The sequence below is a fragment of the Diuraphis noxia genome, unplaced genomic scaffold, assembly GCF_037042655.1.
Source record: "Diuraphis noxia isolate RWA-SAM2 unplaced genomic scaffold, SU_Dnox_SAM2 contig0001, whole genome shotgun sequence".
Classification (NCBI taxonomy): Eukaryota; Metazoa; Arthropoda; class Insecta; order Hemiptera; family Aphididae; genus Diuraphis; species Diuraphis noxia.
The window spans coordinates 45,199,042-45,206,750 of NW_028301711.1; the positions used below are offsets into that span (position 1 = coordinate 45,199,042).

At 27.1% G+C, this 7,709-nt stretch overlaps 1 pseudogene; it reads right to left on the bottom strand.

Moving 5' to 3' along the window:
* Nucleotides 1-2,438: 2,438 nt before the first annotated feature.
* Nucleotides 2,439-4,359, bottom strand: LOC149060764 (uncharacterized; annotated as a pseudogene).
* Between the last annotated feature and the right edge of the window lie 3,350 nt (nucleotides 4,360-7,709).

Below are 7,709 nucleotides of genomic sequence, written 5' to 3' on the forward strand. Positions count from 1 at the left end.
GATCAGAAAGTGAATCTAGTTGGTACTTTGGGGTGTCAAAAGTGAAAAATTCTTAATGCTTTTCTAAATAATCGAGAAAAACAAACTAAAAATTAAGGGAAAATCGGGAAATTGTACGCACACTCATTTTTCGACAAAATCGATTTTGGTTTTTGATGTAACATTAAAACAAATGACCATAGATACATAAAATTTTCACCGAATGTTTATATAAGTATATTCTATCCACCATGAAATTTTCAAAAATTTTCTACTTAAGTTGAACTATTCATAGGCATTTGAAATTTTCGATCATTATTAGTTTTTTAAAAATTAATATCGATAAAAATTTATTTGTAAGGCAGAAAAGCTTGACAATTTAATACTAAGCTTCTAACACATTGTAACAATACCAGTTGAAAAATAAAAGAAATGCGTAGTCACAATTTTTTTTTACAAGCATTCAAAGTTTGAATTTTGACAACATACGTAAAAATCACGAAAATTCGTAAATTATTGTATGCTAGAGATTCATAAAAAAATGTCCTTTTTTTATATCTAAGATTAAAATATTATGGCCAGTTGTACCGTCTATGGTTAAACTTCGATTATGCTTAATCAGCTGATAACAGATAAACCGTCTCCGCTCAGAATCGTTTTTCGTATACAAAATAATACAATGATATAATATCATTGGATTCAAATTTAATTCCATCCATTACGGTAACCCACTTGTAACCTACTGTACAGCAGAGCGACATCCACGACTTACCCGCTGTTTAATTCTATTACTAATTATTATTTTAAATTTATATTTATTTATTATATTTAACTATACATTACTATTATAATTATAAAAAACAGTTTTTACAATTATTATTATTATTTAATATTATATAAAAAAAAAAAAACATAGTATTAACACTGCAGTTAATAATATACATTATGCACATAATCCATAAATAAGGATATAAATTAAAAGTGAAATAAAATATCTTGTCGACTTGTCGGTATTGTGGTTGTCGGTCGATTGACCCAGACCCAATAAATTATGATATAGTTTGCAATATACGCACAGAGGTTAAAGTAGGAAAAAATTCTAGAGGGAACTAATGTCTCCATATAGTTTTAAGCGTTCCATATATCATTTTATGTATAATGTCTAATGTATAAAACTATAAAATCCTAATTTGTTAAGGTGGACGCTTTTTAACCGCCGTCAGAGGTAAGGGGACTGAGTCCTTCTGCGCCCCCCCCCCCCCCACTTTAACCCCTGTATACGCGATACACCTAGGTGCACAATGTGTACATATATATATATATATATATATATATATATATATATATATATACATGAACTAATGAATAATTATAATTTACTAGGAACACAACAACACTACAGCTCGTTTGCACGTGTGTTTACTCAGTATACTCTTCGTAGGTATACGGTATATGTTAATATATTATTGTACCGAACACTACATAAGCACACTGTTTGGAGCCCCCCCTTAATAGTGTTATTTATTATTATACATATATTTATTGTATACGGCGGATAACTATAAGTTATATAGCTCCAAAAATATTATAATGATATAATTATAAGAACACGAGAATTTGGAAAATCTATCGCCTTAAAAAGTAAGACTCACGTGTTCACAATAAACCTAACTATACAAGAGTTATTTTATGACATTTGAATTTTTAAATGAAAATAACAATTAGCTCCTGTACAATATACCAAGGTGAATTACTTTCTAGCTTTAATCTTTTACAAACTAACTACTATACTTACTAGATTATATGGGTGTAGATTTTGAATTAATTACTTTATTATAGGCGATAAAATAATATATAAATTAAAATTATTAACTTATATAGTAACTATAATACACTTATAATAATATGAAATTGCATTTTTTATTAATGAATAAATAATAATATTATTATAATTTATAGGTATATATAAATATATAATACATGATGCCTTTTTAACTTTTATTATATACATACATGTAGTGAATGTACATACATTCCCATAATCCCATGCATATTTACCAAGCTCTAGGTATGTTAAAAAATAATAAACACAGTAAGTATTGTTGCTGTATAGATAAATTTTGTGTTCCTATTTGAGTATTTTATTTTTATTGCATAAGATTCTGAGTGAAGGTCACGTAATTATATAATTATTTAAATCGGTTCTACGATGATGTTTTTTTTTCTTAAATTTTATTTCCTTCTGTGAAAACTTTTTTGGGATGTAGGAGAAGCTCAAAAATGTTAATGATCCACAACCTATATCAATTGGAAACCATAAGTAGGTTGTAGGTATATCAAAAACAGTGCCGAAACTATGATTTTTAGGGCCGGGGTGCAAAACAAACAATATGGTTCTTTTACTTTCAAAAATTATAACATTATCATTAAAATGCATTTGTGTGTGAAGACGTAAAAAATCATTTAAGTTTCTTATGAACTACAAAAAATACATATAAATACCATATTATACAAAAAATAATAATAATAAAATTATATTATATCACTGTATACGAAAAACGATTCTGAGTAGAGATGGTTTGTAAGTCTAGGATATGTTATCCTACTATATTAATCAATAATCATATTGCTATCATTTCAAAAAAAAAAAAAAAAAATGGAGGTTCTTATAAAATAAATTCAATAAATTTTAAATTAATATAATCAGACTCACTCAGTCGTTCATAAAAGGTATATACAATATACAATTTATAATAAAGTAATAATATAACTCATTAACTATTAAAATTAAAATATAAAGTTTATTCTAGAAATTTCGAGTATTAATGAATAATATTTTTAAATTACAACAATGTAACTAAAATTGTTATTCTTGGTTATTTAATATGTAATTTAATCCAAATTTGAACTTAAAATAACTATAAAAACACTTTGTGTGTATAGTTTTTAGATTTTTTTTGTTACAGAATTAACCACTGAGGTGGAACCTTGTATTAAATTTTCAAGTTTTTTGACCCAATGAATAAAATTTTATTTACATTAATATAATTAAAAACTAAAAAACTGGTGTAAATTTTAAGTTTTTTCAGATATTCGTTTTTGGAAAACAATAAAATAAGAATATCGGTACTAGATAAATTGAGTGAATTTTCAATGTTATCATTCAAGTGCTCATAAAAATTTAATTTGACTTTCTAATTCAATATTTTTATTTGATAAAATTAGAATAATTCATGAAGAATCTTGTATTGAATTTTCAAATCATAGATTTAAAAAGTTAAATTTTTATGAATATATATTTAACTAAAAAAAAAATACAAATGTTCATGATTTTTACGTATTTTGTCAAACTTCGAACTTTCAATTCCAAAATGTATTTTTAATATTTTTTAACTAACATTGTAAAAATATATTAGGAACCTTGTATTAAATGTTGAAGCTTTTTTACTATACGAATAACATTTTATTGTCATTTATAAAAAAAACAAGCATAAAGATCGAAAATTTCAAGGTCTATAAATAACTTAAAAATATTTGAAATATTTTTTTAAGTATAGAAAATGTCATGTATCTATGGTAATTTGTTTTAGAGTTACACTAATACCTAAAATCAATCTTCTCAAAAATTTATTTTGCGTAAAATCCCGTTTTTCGAATTTTTTTTCCCCGGAGCTTTTGGAATTACTTGGAATTTCAAATTTTGACCTCCTCAATGCACCAACTATATCCACTTTCTAAGGAAAGTTATTGAAGTTGTAAATCGAAGCACTATTTTGACAACTTATCGTGTACACAGAGTACTGCAGACACAAAAATAAACACATGTCATTGTAAAATCAATACATTCATCGCTCCGCTCAGGATCCAAAATACCAGGCTGTGACCACTTCAGTATAATATACGAAGATGATAGGTCGTTTTCTATTTAATTTATACATAAATCTTTGATTGTTTTCATCTTAGTATTTTTTATAAATTCTTTCAAAGATAGAACTTGACTAGTTAAATCAGAAGTTACGTCAGATTTGTAAAATTCAATAAAATCATAGCATGCTTTTACTATGTCGGCTTCATTTAAAAGAATAATATTTGGTGGCAATAAAAAATTAAAAGTATTTGATATGGTTTTAAGTCTTATAAAACGATCTTCGATTTGAATAAACCAGTATCAACTAGTGGTAAAAATACTGAAACATAAAACTTTTCATCTGTAATGTCAAATCTTCTGTCACTATTAACTTCACCAAATATTGTTTTAGAATTCACTTTGCGTTTATTTTTATTCTGAAATTCTATTCCCCATTTTAGACACATTGTTTTTGCTGTTTCTGTTAGTTCTTTATGTTTCAAGTTTTTAATTGAATTAATAGAAGTTTTAAAAATTCATTGGCTTGGTGGATACTGGTTAGTAAGCACTGCAATATATTAAATATCACAGACAAAGGTTTCGCATTTTCCCAGATAACTATAAGCAAAAACAAACTCAAAAGATTGCATTTTTTTCAAAAGAGATTTTTCTCTATTTAATTCATCTAATAACATAAGATAAGAATAATTTGGCTCCTTAAATGCCTTAACGCCGAATCAGACTAGCGTTTTATTGGCAACCGAAAAAATCGTAATTTATAAAAATAGAAAAGAAAAATTGTTACAAAAAGCTATCTAAGAGATTATCATTTTTAAAAACGGCATTTAATTGAACAAATCGCCATTATTATAATGATTAGGTGGTATAGCATAATTTTAACCAATTTTAGTAGGTATAGGTTAGTAGATACTAGGTTAGTATGTAACATGTCTTTGTGGCAACTGAAGACGTAGACATAATTGTTATGGGCTGACGTTCCGTTAGATAATAAACGGTATTTTTTTATGTGGTTACTGGTTAGGGTGCAGCTATCGTCTGGGGAAATCTACCATAACAAGAGGGTGGGAAATAATATAGTTCTAAGAAATCACATACCTAGCGCATTACAGCGTGAGACAATGACTGATAATCATGTGGGAAAGACAGTTCTTAGAAATAGGTTGAAGTTATAAAAAAACCATATACATATTATTATATACATAAATGCATCATAAGTAACGGAAATTACTGTCACATATAGGCAGCTAGTGCGCATGAACAAAACGTGGGAGCGATAAGTATCATCAAACCCTACGAACAAAAAATAGTTCCAAGAAATATTATTTAAAATACTGAATATTTTGATATAATAATCAAATAATAATAATACACACGAGATTATCGGGAATGCTGCCATCCAGGACGTACACTATATCGCATCCGAGCATAGGTAGTTAGCATGCTATCTAATATTCTATAATGCATTCCCCACAGAATTAGATGATTATACAGCATTCGTGGAACAGAAGCGAGAGCAAGTAGGCTAAAAGGAATAGAGGGTAGGACTATATAGGAAGCCCCTGAAACGGTTTGTATTGACTAAGCACACCAAAATAACTGTGACACCAGTCTGTTCTAAATATTTAGACTTCGAATGATTTGTGAAAAATAATATTTTTGGACTTAGAAAATAAGCGTGTAAAATTGGTTATTTTTCTAGATACTCAGAATATTTTGCTGATAAAATTAGACTAGTTCGTCTGTTGTAAAATTTATTATTTAAGTTCAAGTGTTCTGTAATAATTAATAAACAAATTTACATCGAAAAACAGCATTTCGAATTTAAAAAAAAATTATCTCATTTCTCAGCCTGAATTCCCGACATCTGTAAGCGACGAGATCACTACATAATTATTAAAGAACTGTATATCAAACAAAGTACAAACTGTATTGCTGTTATTTTAACTTTAAGTGGTTTTATTCAATATAGGTTTGGCCACACTCATAAAATCATAAATAATAATAGATACGGGAGACAAAATAATAAATATGGCAATAATTTATATTAACCACTATATTTTTCAATCTATGGCTAAGGAAACTAATTTTCTACATAAAAAAAAATTTAGGGAGGGAGTTGAACAATTTTTTTATACACCCGAAAGTGGTTCGGTTCCTTTTAAACATATAAATATATTAAATACCTAGCAACATGTTCTTCAGCTTTACGATATATAATATATATATGCAATTGATAAACCCTCTCTCTCGGGGTTAATACAATTCATGCTTATAAGTTATAACTATAGTCTCAGAGTGTTTGAAGCCCTGCCCAAGCCTCCCCACAAGTTGTATTTAACTAAAAAATGCAAAGATTTCCTCAATAAAAAAAATCTGTAATTCTTTATCCATTAGTGGAATCTTGCGGTCAAACCATCACGTCTGAGCAGGCTTATTTGAAACTTGTAATTTAATATTAACTTACTGGCGTACGCGGTCGTCCGCGCCAATTTGAATTATCCACGTTTAATTGTAGGCAGTTATCCACAGCGGATAAAAACCATGACCGCGCGTGGTTAAACCGCTCAGTGTGTAACCAGCTTAATCAAGGTTTTATTATAATAACTATCATTGAACGTCTGCAAAGTAGTAGGTTATCAATGCCATACAGAAATCGAAATTTCATACTCAATTCTATATATAAAAAAATAGTTATAAACGACATCACATTATGAATTTTACCAATCAATCAAACCATTCGTATTAACTGGGTATTACTATAAAACCTTTTAGAACGAATTGAGTCCTTGTAAGATTTAAAATATTATATTTATTGAGCCATGTGTAAAATTATCTGAGCCCTGAAAAACTTTAAAAAAAAATTACACTTTCTCTTCAATTTTTACGGACTAGGTCTCAGTGGTATATTTACGGGGGGATATGGGGGATATGGGGGATAGATATGCCGCTTGGTCACTTATTTGTTTATTTGTTATTTATTTATAATATTGTGATGTCGATATGGTAAGTAAATTACTCCCTCCCCTTAGGGAAATTAAATGTTTGCTAATGTATTCCCCCTCCCCCTTGAAAAAAACCTGGATACGCCACTGCTAGGTCTCTCTGTAAGAAAAAAATCTACAGGTATAGTTGAAATAAAGATTTTATCTTAATTTGGAATCTCTCGATAGATTTAATAAATTTATATAATGCTCCTATATATTTTTATCGATATATTTTGTTTAATTTGTAACTGCTGAATTTTTCACTAGTTTCATTTTCTTTAGTGAGAAAATCATTTATCATTTATGACATAATTTATTTTTATTAGGTTATAATAAACATAACAATATTAAATTATGTATAACGCTTTATTGTACTTATAGGTTTCTAGATAAGGCACTGCATTAATAGATGTGTTAATTTGAATTCAATTATATTAAATCATTGTAGATATGCAAATAACAAATTTAAGCATAATATATGTATATATATTATATAATAATATTACTAGCATATCTTATGATATTATTATGATTAAAGTAATGTACTTTACTAATAGGTATTAGTACTACAGTAAGTTAAATTAATTTTTGAAGAAAAACTTGTGTTTTAAAATTTCAATAAATGTAAAAAAAATAATAATATATTTTTAAAGTTTCAAGTATCCAGGAAAAATATTTTTAAATCATAAATAAACAACTAAATTCGTCATTCTTCGTTTAAATATATAATTTCGACCAATTTGAACATAAAATGTTTATAAAAAAAACTCTTTTCAAATTAGCGTTTTTAATTTTAAACAGGTACTTATAAATCAGAAAATGTAATACTTAAGTAAAAAGTTAACAAATGTAATTTTTCTAATCATTTTGGTTGGTAT